Raw genomic sequence first — 13,616 nt, 5'->3', positions numbered from 1 at the left:
TAAGTTTATCATTTGTGCCTCTGTCTCCCTTCAGCTTTTTAAAAGTGCTTTAGCAAAAGTTAGTTTTGTTTTGTTTAAAGTTAGTTTTAAGCCAATTAGCTAATCTAGTTAAAAAACAAAAAAAGGGTAAAGGGTGTCAGAGAGTAAGGAAAGAGTTGGGAAGTATTAGCCAAAAAAAAAATCTTTCCTTTTAATATTGCCCTTTTATTCTTGTGTGTGTGTGTGTGTGTTTTAATTGTGCTTTAAGTGAAAGTTTACAAATCAATTCAGTCTCTCATACAAAAATTTATATACACATTGCTAGCAACTCCCAGTTGCTCTCCCCCTAATGAGACAGCACACTTCTTCTCTCTACTCTCTATTTTCGTGTCTATTCAGCCAGCTTCTGACCCCCTCTGCCCTCTCATCTCCCCTCCAGACAGGAGATGCCCACATAGTCTCATGTGTCTACTTGATCCAAGAAGCTCACTCCTCACCAGTATCATTTACTGTCCCATAGTCCAGTCCAATCCCTGTCTGAAGAGTTGGCTTTGGGAATGGTTCCTGTCTTGGGCTAACAGATGGTCTGGGACCATGACCTCCAGGGTCCTTCTAGTCTCAGTCAGACCATTAAGTATCGTCTTTTTATGAGAATTTGAGGTCTGCATCCCACTGCTGTCCTGCTCCCTTACGGGTTCTCTGTTGTGTTCCCTGTCAGAGCAGTCATGGGTTGTAGCCGGGCACCATCGAGTTCTTTTGGTCTCAGGCTGATGTAGTCTGTGATTTATGTGGCCCTTTCTGTCTCTTGGGCTCATAATTACCTTGTGTCTTTGGTGTTCTTCATTCTCCTTTGCTGTAGGTGGGTTGAGACCAACCAATGCATCTTAGATGGCTGCTTGCTAGCGTTTAAGACCCCAGATACCACTCTCCAAAGTGAGACAATGTTTTCTTAGTAGATTTTATTATGCCAATTAACCTAGATGTCCCCTGAAACCGTGATCCCCAGCCCCCGCCCCTGCTACACTGGCCTTCAAAGTGTTCAGTTTATTCAGGAAACTTCTTTGCTTTTAGTTTAGTCCAGTTGTGCTGACCTCTCCTGTATTGTGTGTTGTCTTTCCCTTCACCTAAAATAGTTCTTGTCTACTAATTAGTGAGTACCCCTCTTCCTCCCTCTCTCCCCACTCTCATAACCATTAAAGAATATTTTCTTCTCTATTTAAACTATTTCTCGAGTTCTTATAATAATGATCTCATACAATATTTGTCGTTTTGCAGCTGACTAATTTCACTCAGCATAATGCCTTCCAGATTCCTCCATGTTATGAAATGTTTCACTGACTCATCATTGTTCTTTATCAGTGTGTAGAATTCCATTGTGTGAATATACCATAATTTATCCATTCATCTGTTGATGGGCACCTTGGTTGTGTCCATCTTTTTGCTATTGTAAACAGTGCTACAGTGAACATGGGTGTGCATATATCTCTTCATGTAAAGGCTCTTATTTCTCTAGGATATATTCCAAGGAGTGGGATTGCAGAATCATATGGTAGTTCTATTCCTAGCTTTTTAAGGAAGTGCCCAATTGATTTCCAAAGTGGTTCTACCATTTGACATTCCCACCAAAAGTGTTTAAGTGTTCCAGTCTCTCCACAACCTCTCCATGATTTATTTTTTTGTGTTTTTTGGATTAATGCCAGCTTCGTTGGAGTGAGATGGAATCTCATTGTAGTTTTGATTTGCATTTCTCTAATGGCTAATGATTGTAAGCATTTCCTCATGTATCTATTCGCTACCTGAATGTCTTCTTTAGTGAAGTGCCTGTTCATATCCTTTGCCCATTTTTTAAATGGGCTCTTTGTCTTTTTGTAGTTGAGTTTTTGCAGTATTGTGTAGATTTTAGAGATCAGACTCTAATCGGAAATGTCATAGCTAAAAACTTTTTCCCAGTCTGTAGGTAATGTTTTGACTCTTTTGATGAAGTCTTTGGATGAGCATAGATGTTTGATTTTTAGGAGCTCCCAGTTGTCTAGTTTCTTTTCTGGTGTTTGTGCATTGTTAGTAATGTTTTATATACTGTTATGCCACGTATTAGGGCTCCTAGCATTGTCCTTATTTTTCCTTCCATGATCTTTAGTGTATTAGATTTTATATTTAGTTCTTTGATCCATTTTGAGTTAGTTTTTGTGCATGGAGTGAGGTATGGGTCTTGTTTCATTTTTTTGAAGGTGGATATCCCGTTATGCCAGCACCATTTGTTAAAAAGGCTGTCTTTTCCCCATTTAAGTGTTTTGGGACCTTTGTCAAATATAACCTGCTCATATGTGGATGGATTTATGTCTGAATTCTCAATTCTGTTACATTGGTCTGTGTATCTTTTGTTGTACCAGTACCAGGCTGTTTTGACTACTAAGGCGGTATAATAGGTTCTGAAATCAGGTAGAGGCCTCCCACCTTATTCTTTTTCAGTAATGCTTTACTTATCTGGGACCTGTTTCCCTTCCATATGAAGTTGGTGATTTGTTTCTCCATCTCATTAAAGAATGTCCTTGGGATATTGGATCGGAATTGCATTAAATGTATAGATCACTTTTGGTAGAATAGACATTTTTACAATGTTAAGTCCTCCTATCCATGAGCAAGGCATGTTTTTCCACTTATGTAGGTCTCTTTTGGTTTCTTGCAGTAGTGTCTTGTAGTTTTCTTTGTATAAGTTTTTACATCTCTGGTAAGATTTATTCCTAAATATTTTATCATCCTGGGGGTGTTGTAAATGATATTGATTTGGTGATTTCCTCTTTAATGTTTTTTTGTGGGTGTAAAAGAATCCAACTGATTTTTGTCTGTTTATCTTGTATCCCAATACTCTGCTGAACTCTTCTATTAGTTTCAGTAGTTTTCTTGGGATACTTTAGGGTTTTCTGTGTATAAGATCATGTCATCTGCAAATAGAGATACTTTTACTTCTTCCTTCCCAATCTGGATGCCCTTTATTTCTTTATCTAGCCTAATTGCTTCGCTGTGGACCTCCAGCACAATGTTGAATAAGAGTGGTGATAAAGGGCATCCTTGTCTGGTTCCCAGTCTGAACGGGAATTCTTTCAGAGTCTCTCCATGTAGGATGATGTTGGCCGTTGGCTTTGTATAAGTGCCCTTTATTATATTGAGGAATTTTCCTTCTATTCCTATTTTGCTGAGAGTTTTTATCATGAACAGGTGTTAAATTTTGTCAAATGCCTTTTCTGCATCAATTGATAAGATCATGTGGTTCTTTTGTTTTATTTATATGATGGATTACATTGATTGTTTTTCTAATGTTGAACCATTCCTACATACCTGGTATGAATCTCACTTGGTCATGGTGAATGATTTTTTTGATATGTTGTTGAATTCTATTGGCTAGAATTTTGTTGAGGATTTTTGTATCTAAGTTCATGAGGGATATTGGTCTGTAATTTTCTTTTTTTGTGGTGTCTTTACTTGGTTTTGGTATCAGGGATACGCTGGCTTCATAGTTTATTCTTGTGTTTGCCATTTTTATTAGAATTATTTTACACCTTTGCCAGAATCCTGATCAGATAGCTTGTACCTTAAACCAACTGCTGTCGAGTCAATTCTGACTCATAGTGACCGTATAGGACACAGTATGGTTTCCAGGGAGCAGCTGGTGGATTTGAAATGCTGACCTTTTGGTTAGTAGCTGAACTCTTAACCACTGTGCCACCAGGGCTTCTGTGTGTGTGTGTATAATGACTGTATGTAGGTATAGCCATTTATTAAGGTTCTTTGGTATCATTACGTAAATAATTCATTTGGTCTTTATGTCCTTCTTTATACATTTGACATGGCCTTTGTTATGAATTGAATTGTGTCCCCCCAAAATGTGTGTCAACTTGGCTAGGCCGTGAATCCCAGTACTATGTGGTTCTCCTCCATTTTGTGATCTGATAGTCCTATGTGTTATAAATCTTAGCCTCTCTGATTTTAATGAGGCAGGATTAGAGGCAGTTTTGTTACTGAGTCAGGACATAGTCTACAGGATTGGCTTATATCTTGAGTCAGTCTGTTTTGAGATATAAAAGAGAAAAATGAACAGAGAGGAGAGGGATTTCCTACCTCCAAGAAAGAAGAGCCAAGAGTGGAGTGTGTCCTTTGGACCCAGGGTCCCCGTGCTGAGAAACTCCTAGACCCAGGGTAAGATTGATGACAAGGGTCTTCCCCCAGAGCTGAAAGAGAGAAAGCCTTTCCGTGGAGCTGGCACCCTGAATTTGGACATCTAGCCTCTGAATCTGTGAGAGAATAAATTTCTGTTTCTTAGAACCACTCACTTGTGGTATTTCCGTTGTACCCGCAGTAGATAACTGTCATGGATTGAATTATGTTCCCCCCAAAAATGTGTGTATCAGTTTGGTTGGGCCATAATTCCCCATATTGTTTGTTTGTCTTCCATTTTGTTATTGTAATTTTATGTTAAAGATGTTTATGGTGGGAATATAACACCCTTACTAAGGTCACATCCCTGATCCAGTATAAAGGGAGTTTCCCTGGGGTGTGGCCTGCACCATCTTTTATTTTACAAGAGATAAAAAGAAAAGGGAATAAGCATAGTGTTGGGGGACTTCATACCACCGAGAAAGCAGTGCCGGGAGCAGAGCATGTCATTTGGACCTGAGGTTCCTCTGTGGAGAAGCTCCCAGGCCAAAAGACTGATGACAAGGATGTTTCTCCAGAGCCAACAGAGAGGGAAAGCCTTCTCCTGGAACCGGTGCCCTGGATTCGGACTTCCAGCCTACTTTACTCTGAGGAAATAAATTTCTAGAGAAAGCCTTCCACTGGAGCCGGTGCCCTGAATTCAGACTTCCAGCCTACTGGACTGTGAGAGAATAAATTTCTCTTTGTTGAAGTCATCCAGTTGTGATATTTCTGTTATAGCAGCACTAGATAACTAAGACAGAATTTGGTACCGAGGGAGTGGGGTGCTGCTCTAAGAGATACCTAAAGTATGGCACCGGTTTTGAAACTGTGAATGGATCGAAGACTCAGAAGGAAGTGAGGAGAGCTGTTAACACTGGAGAAGGCACAGGTGGTGAGAAACAGCAGCAGAGGACTGGCAACAGCGAACTGGCAGCACCAGAACCAGGAGACCAGTGCCAGATAGCGCTGGAGCGGACCTGCAGAGTAAGAGAGCTGAATGCTTGTGCACAGGAGGCTTTCTGGTAGAGTGGGGTGCCTTTAGGCACTTATTGGTGGAGCTACTAAGCTTTGAAACACTTGCCCCAGCAGGGCAGATGTGAGTGTGAGGCCCAAAGAGCCGAGAGGCCAAGAAACCAGGAAGCAGAAGCGAAAGAGACAAGGAACACAAGAAGCTGAGCTGCCTCAGTCTCAAAAGGTATGGCCATGACCTCAGGGGTTTCAAAGGGTGGAGTCATGCCCTTTGTTGTTTCTAAGGGCAGAGTCGCCACTCAAATGGACTAGGAGAATGGTACACCTAAAACCAAGGGAGCAGAGTTGCTGTTCCAGTGGGCCAGAAAGGCAGAGCTGAAGTGCAGGGCCAAGGGGTTTTCACTCAGGACCAGAGAGCGTGGCCAGTACCTAAAGTCTGGAGGGCAGAGCCATTGTGTAAATTGTCTCAGAGAACAGAGGATTATTTTCAAGCCATGAGGGCTAATGTAATGTGTTCTGCTGACTTGCTTGGTGCCTGTTGTCTTCTTTCCCTCCAGTTTCTCCCATTTCTAATGGAAATGTCTAGCTTGTGTCTGTTCTGCCATTGTACCTTTGGAAGCAGATAACTTGTATTCTAGATTTCACAGATGAAGAGGAATTTTTGGATTTTGGACTTGGAGTTGATTTAAGACTTTTGCTATGATATGATGGGATGAATATGTTTTGCATGTTGCAAGGGCATGATTGTTTTGGGGACAAAGGGTGAAATGTCATGGATTGAATTTTGTCCCCCCAAAAAATGTACATATCAATTTGGCTGGGCCGTGATTCCCCATGTTTTGTGGTTGTCCTCCATTTTGTGATTGTAATTTTATGTTAAAGAGGATTAGGGTGGGATTGTAACACCTTTACTAAGGTCACATCCTTGATCCAATGTAAAGGGAGTTTCCCTGAGGTGTGGCCTGCACCATCTTTTATCTTACAAGAGGTGAAAAAGAAAAGGAAGGAAGCAGAGAGTTGGGAGACATACCACCAAGAAAGCAGTGCTGGAAACAGAGCATGCCCTTTGGAGCTAAGGTTTCTGTGCAGAAAAGCTCCCAGACCAAGGGAAGACTGATAATAAGGACCTTCCTCCAGACCCAACAGAAAGAGAAAGACTTCTCCTGGAGCCAGTGCCCTCAATTTGGACCTCTAGCCTACTTTACTGTGAGGAAATAAATTTCTAGAGAAAACCTTCCCATAGAGTTGGCTCCCTGAATTTGGACATTTAGCCTACTGGAGTGTGAGAGAATAAATTTCTCTTTTTTTTAAGCCATCTACTTGTGGTATTTCTGTTACAGCAGCACTAGATAACTAAGACAGTGACTAAGATAGAATTTAGTACCAGGAGTTGGGTACTGCTCTAACAGATAGCAAAAATGTGGAAGCTTGTTTGAAAATGTGAAAGTGTAGAGGATGGAGGAGTTTTAAGGTGCCTAATAGTAAAAGCCTAGATTGCCTTGAAGAGACTGTTGGTGAAATTATGGACATCAAAGGCATTTCTGGTGAGAGCTCAGAAGGTAGTGAGGAGAAGCGTAACACTGGAGACAATGCAGATGGTGAGTAGCAGTGGCAGCGGCAGCGGCAGTAGCAGCAAAATGGCATCAGCGGAACCAGGAAACTGACACAAGATGGCATGGGAATCAACCCACGGATCAAGAAAGAGCTGAGTGCCTTCACACAGGTGGCTTCCTGGCAGTGTGGGGTGCCTCCTGGCACTTATCAGTGGAGCTAGGCTTGCCAACCCATAGAGTTAGAGAGTTTGGTGCCTTCAGGCTAAGGCTTATTGATGGAGTGGGGTGCCTCTGGGAGCTAAAGGGCTTTGTAACACTTGCCTGACCAGGGCAGAGGCTGGGATGGCCCAAGAGGCCTGAGGGGCCAAGGGGCCAAGAGGCCAAGGAACCAGGAAGCAGAAACTGGAGAGACAAGGAGCATGGAAGCAGAGCTGCCTGGGTCTCAAAGGGTAGGGCCACAACCTATAAGGTCTCAAAGGGTGGAACCACAGCCTCCTAGGTTTCAAAGGGTCAGATCTTCAGCAGCTCAGTTCCAGAGTATGGGGCCATGCCAGTGGGATAGGGCCAGTTCTGCCCAAAGCTGAGAGGAGGGGCTGCCATGTCCAAGGGGCAGAAGAATGGGGCGTGCCGGGGCCAAAGGGGTAAGGTCACCACTCGGACTAGGAAAATGGGGCTGCCCAAAGCTGATGGAGCAGCGTTGCCATCCCAGTGGCCCTGGAAAGTGGAGCTGAAGCCCCAGGCCAAGGGGTCTTCGCCCAGAATCTGGAGAGTGTGGCTAGCACCCAGAGTCTGGAGGGTAGAGCCATAACCTAAATGTCTCAGAGAACAGAGTATTATTTTCAGACCTTCAGAGCTAATGTAATGTGGTCTGGTGGGTTTTGGACTTATTTGATGCCTGTTATCCCTTCTTTCCCTCCAGTTTCTTCCATTTGTAGTGGAAAAGTCTGTCTAGTGCCTGTTTTACCATTGTACTTTGGAAGCAGATAACTTGTTTTCTGGATTTCACAGATGAAGAGGAATTTTGCTCCAGGATGGAATTTGGACTGGAAGTTGATTTAAGACTTTTGGAATGATATGGTGGAGTAAATGTATTTTACATGTGGCAAGGATATGAATTTTTGGGGTCCAAAGGGTGAAATGCTCTGGATTGAATTGTGTCCCCCCAAAATGTGTGTCAACTTGGCTAGTCCATGACTCCCAGTGTTGTGTGGTTGTCCTCCATTTTGTGATCTGATAACCCTATGTGTTGTAAATCCTAACCTCTGTGATCTTAATGAGGCAAAATTAGAGGCAGTGATGTTAACGATCAGGGTACAATCTACAGGATTAGGTTGTATCTTGAGTCAATCTGTTAAGAGATATATAAGAGAAAAGTGAACAGAGAGGAGAGGGACCTCCTACCACTAAGAAAGAAGAACCAGGAGTGGAGTATGTCTTTTGGACCTGGAGTCCCTGTAGTGAGAAACTCCTAGACTCAGGGGAAGATTGATGACAAGGACCTTCACCCAGAGCCAACACAGAGAAAGCCTTCCCCTGGAGCTGGCGCCCTGAATTCAGATTTCTGGCTTCATAAACTGTGAGAATAAATTTCTGTTTGTTAAATAAACCACCCACTTGTATTTCTGTTGTAGCACCAGTAGATAACTAAAACAGCCTTATTTATATAATTTTATGTTGTGATAAAATATCACAACATAAAATTTGCTGTTTTAACCATTGCCAGGTGTATAATTCAGTGGCTTTAATCACACTGACAATGTTTTGCAACCATCATCACTATATTTTTCCAAAAGTTTATCACTCCAAACAAGCTCTGCACCCGTTAAGCAATAGCTCCCCATTTTCTCCTTCCTCCAGGTCATGGTTACCACTAATCTACTTTCTGTCTCTATGCATTTTTCTATTCTAGACATTTTATATAATGGACTCATGCAATATATGTTCTTTTATGTCTGGCTTATTTCACTTAGCATAATGTTTTCAAGGTTCATTTATGTTTTAGAATGTATTAGAAGTTCATTCCTTTTGTTTGTTTTTTGATTTTTTTTATTGTACTTTAGATGAAGGTTTACAGAGCAAACAAGTTTCTCATTAAACAATTAACACACATATTGTTTTGTGACATTGGTTGCCAATCTCACAACATGTCAACACTCTCCCCTTCTCAACCTTGGGTTCCCCGTTACCAGCTTTCCTTTCCCCTCCTGTCTTTTTGTCCTTGCCCCTGGGCTGGTGTGCCCATTTAGTCTCATTTTGTTTTATGGACCTGTCTAATCCATGGCTTGTTCTGGCTCTGGTCTCATGAGATTGCGATCAGTCTGTTGTTTCGGACTGCAAACATCTGAAGGCTTGATGGGGGCGCTGGAGGATTCATTTTAAAGATGGCTTACTCACATGGCTGTTGATAGCAGGTCTTGGTTCCTTGCCAGCTGTTGGCAGGAGACCTCAGCTCCTCACCATGTGGACCTCTCCATAGGGCTGCCTAAGTGTTTTCATGATACGGCAGCAGGCTTCTTCCAGTGATGTGAGAGAGACTGAGACACACAAAACACATGCAAGCATACACATGGCCTCAATGCCTTTTATAACCTTGCCTGTGTAAATTACTGTCATTTCTACCACATTCTGTTTTCTAGGAATGAGTCACTAAGTACAGCCCACTGTAAAGAGAGGGAAATTAGGCTCCAGCTTATAAAGGGAGGAGTATCAAAGAGTCTCTGGACATACCTTAAAACCACCAGAAAAAGTATACTTCCTTCTAACCCTTCTTTTTCTTCCAACCACCCCGTTCTTGAAGCTAGAGACAACTAGAAGGAAAGATATTTTGAAGTATTCTCTTTGAAGCAAATACCTTAAAATATTTAATGAGTAGAGTGCTTGATGAATTCGCTTAGTTAGAATATAGTGTTAATGTAGCCAGGGTCATCAGAGCTTAAGTCAAACAGGTTAATGTTGTGTTCGCTCAGTATAAAAGGCACCAAATATCCCAGGCAGCCACTATGCAAATACTAGTTATCCATCATACTGGAGTGGGAGTGCTGGGGGGGAAGTGAGCGGAATGGTTGGTTCAGTGCAATTTCGTTATTTTTGCTCTAAAAACAGTGGAAATAACATTTCACTAAAGATGAGCAGCTAGCATGATCAGTTTCAGAGATTAGAGAGTACACTAATCAACTCCCTCATATGTATTCGAGGAAGTGGAGTCTCGAGGGTGTAATTTACTGGTGAAGTGGTAGTTCTGGGACTATAGTGAAAGTAGGGCGACTCCCAGCCAGAACATTTCTTTCTGTACTGTACTCTGCACACACTATGTAAAACAAAGTCCAAAGAGCATAAACATAAATAAGAGAAGCCAGACACAAAATAATCACATAACATGTCTCTATTCATTTTAAGTTCAAAATGGACAAAACTCAGCTATGTGTGGCAGTACCACTATCTGTCCATCAAAATCTGTTCCTTTCTTCTTCATAGCAATGGAATTGTAGTTGACCACATGACTGCCCAGCTATACCTCTTTTCCCAGCCTTACTTGCAGTTAAATGTGCACAGGTAATGAAATTTTCTTCAATGGTATGGAGTGGAATTGATGTGTGCCACTTCTACACCTGGCTCCGAAAGCCTTCTGTGTAGGCTCCTCAGTGCTCTTTTCCTGTTTTTATGAGCCTGGGTGGGATAATCAGAGCAATGCTTGAAGTCATGTGTTGAAAATGGCAGAGTGACCAAATTGTAAAATAATGTGTTTATTTGCGTATTTTAAACGTCATTTTTGAAAGCTAGGGGTAATATCATATTAGAAAAACATCCCACCATCCTAATATAACTACTTTTATGATTGTGTTTTTTTTTTAATTTTTATTGTCCTTTAAGTGAAAGTTTGTAAATCAAGTTGGACTCTCATACAAAAATTTATAAACACCTTGCTATATACTCCTAATTGCTCTCCCCTTAATGAGACAGCACACTGCCCCCTCTACCCTCTTATCTCCCCTTCAGACAGGAGATGCCAACATAGTCTCATGTGCCTATTTGATCCAAAAAGCTCATTCTTCACCAGTGTCATTGTCTATGCCATAGTCCAGTCCAATCCCTGTCTGAAGAGTTGGTGTTGGGGATGGTTCCTGTCTTGGGCTAACAGAAGGTCTGGGGACCGTGACCTATGGGATCATTCTAGTCTCAGTCACACCATTAAGTCTGGTCTTTTTATGAGAATTTGGGGTCTGCATCCTGCTGCTCTCCTGCTCCCTCAGGGATTCTCTCTTGTATTCCCTGTCAGGACAGTCATCGGTTGTAGCTGGACACCATCTATTTCTTCTGGTCTCAGGCTAATGTAGTCTCTGGTATATGTGGCCCTTTCTGCCTCTTGGGTTCATAATTACGTTGTGTCTCTGGTGTTCTTCATTCTCCTTTGATCCAGGCCGGTTGAGACCAATTGAAACATCTTAGATGGCCACTAGATAGAGTTTAAGACCACAGACACCGCTCTCCAAAGTGGGATACAGAATGTTTTCTTAATAGATTTTATTATGCCAATTGACTTAGATGTACCCTGAAACCATGGTCCCCAGGCCCCCGCCCCTGCTACACTGGCCTTCAAAGTGTTCAGTTTATTGAGGAAACTTCTTTGCTTTTGGTTTAGTCCAGTTCTGCTGACCTCTCCTGTTGTGTGTTGGCTTTCCCTTCACCTAAAATAGTTCTTATCTACTATCTAATTCGTGAATACCCCTCTCCCTCCCTCGCTCCCTCCTTTCATAACAATCAAAGAATATTCTCTTCTTTGTTTAAACTATTTCCTGAGTTCTTATAATAGTGGTCTTATGCAATATTTGTTGTTTTGCAGCCAACTAATTTCACTCAGCATAATGCCTTCCAGATTCCTCCATGTTACGAAATGTTTCAAGGATTCATCATTGTTCTTTATTGATGCATAGTATTCCATTATGTGAATATACCATAATTTATTTATCCATTGATCTGTTGATGGGCACCTTGGTTGCTTCCATCTTTTTGCTATTGTAAACAGTGCTGCAATGAACATGGGTGTGCATATATCTGTTCATGTAAAGGTTCTTATTTCTTTAGGATATATTCCAAGGAGTGGGATTGCAGAATCATATGGTAGTTCTATTCCTGGCTTTTTAAGGAAGCGCTAAATCAATTTCCAAAGTGGTTGTACCATTTTACATTTCCACCAGCAGTGTACAAGTGTTCCAGTCTCTCCACCATTTATTGGATTAATGCCAGGCTTGTTGGACACCCTGGTGGCATAGTGCTTAAGAGTTATGGCTGCTAACAAAGGGTTGGCAGTTCAGATCCGCCAGGCGCTCCTTGGAAACTCTATAGGGCAGTTCTACTCTGTCCTATAGGGTCACTATGAGTTGGAATCGACTCAATGGCACTGGGTTTGGTTTGGTTTGTTGGAGTGAGATGGAATCTCCTTGTAGCTTTAATTTGCATTTCTCTATTGGCTATTGATAATGAGCATTTCCTCATGTTGCTGTTAGCTACTTGAATGTCTTCTTTAGTGAAGTGTCTGTTCATATCCTTTGCTCATTTTTTTTTTTTCTGTTATTAACTTTATTATTTTATTTTTTTTCCCTTGGATTGATCTGTTGCTTTTTTTTTTATATATATATAGTTTTTATTGTGCTTTAAGTGAAAGTTTACAAATCAAGTCAGTTTCTCACATAAAAACTTATATACACCTTGCTACATACTCCCAATTACTCTCCCCCTAATGAGGCGGTCTGCTCTCTCCCTCTACTCTCTCTTCTCGTGTCCATTTCGCCAGCTTCTAACCCCCCTCTACCCTCTCATCTACCCTCCAGGCAGGAGATGCCAGCATAGACTCAAGTGTCCACCTGATCCAAGAAGCTCACTCCTCACCAGCATCCCTCTCCAACCCATTGTCCAGTCCAATCCGTGTCTGAAGAGTTGGCTTCAGGAATGGTTCCTGTCCTGGGTCAACAGAAGGTCTGGGGGCCATGACCACCAGGGTCCTTCCATTCTCAGTCAGACCATTAAGTCTGGTCTTTTTATGAGAATTTGGGGTCTGCATCCCACTGCTCTCCTGCTCCCTCAGGGGTTCTCTGTTGTGTTCCCTGTCAGGGCAGTCATGGGTTGTAGCTGGGCACCATCTAGTTCTTCTGGTCTCAGGATGATGTAGTCTCTGGTTCATGTGGCCCTTTCTGTCTCTTGGGCTCGTAATCGCCTTGTGTCCTTGGTGTTCTTCATTCTCCTTTGATCCAGGTGGGTTGAGACCAACTGATGCATCTTAGATGGCTGCTTGCTAGTGTTGAAGACCCCAGATGCCACTCTTCAAAGTGGGATGCAGAATGTTTTCTTAATACACTTTATTATGGCAGTTGACTTAGATGTCCCCTGAAATCATGGCCCCCAAAACCCTGCCCCTGCTACACTGGCCTTCGAAGCGTTCAGTTTATTCAGGAAACTTCTTTGCTTTTGGCTTAGTCCAGTTGTGCTGACCTCCCCTGTATTGTGTGCTGTCTTTCCCTTCACCTAAAGTAGTTCTTATCTACCATCTAATTAGTGAATAGCCCTCTCCCACTCTCCCTCCCTCCTCTCGTAACCACAAAAGAATGTTTTCTTCTCAGTTTAAACTATTTCTCAAGTTCTTATAATGGTAGTCTTCTACAATATTTGTCCTTTTGCAACTGACTAATTTCACTCAGCATAATGCCTTCCAGGTTCCTCCATGTTATGAAATGTTTCACAGATTCCTCACAGTTCTTTATTGATGCGTACTATTACATTGTGTGAATATACCATAATTTATTTATCCATTCATCCATTGATGGGCATCTTGGTTGCTTCCATGTTTTTGCTATTGTAAACAGTGCTGCAGTAAACATGGGTGTGCATATATCTGTTTGTGTAAAGTCTCTTATTTTTCTAGGATAT

General features: G+C 41.9%; 1 protein-coding gene across 1 annotated transcript in view; it reads left to right on the top strand.

The window, feature by feature from the left end:
* The window catches only part of PHLPP2 (PH domain and leucine rich repeat protein phosphatase 2), a 97,297-nt gene that overhangs the window by 20,372 nt on the left and 63,309 nt on the right, over window positions 1–13,616 (top strand). The window lies entirely within an intron of this gene.

This window comes from Loxodonta africana, chromosome 21, assembly GCF_030014295.1.
Source record: "Loxodonta africana isolate mLoxAfr1 chromosome 21, mLoxAfr1.hap2, whole genome shotgun sequence".
Taxonomy (NCBI): Eukaryota; Metazoa; Chordata; class Mammalia; order Proboscidea; family Elephantidae; genus Loxodonta; species Loxodonta africana.
The sequence above is the reverse complement of the archived record's forward strand: the minus strand, read 5'-3'. Positions and strand labels throughout refer to the sequence as shown.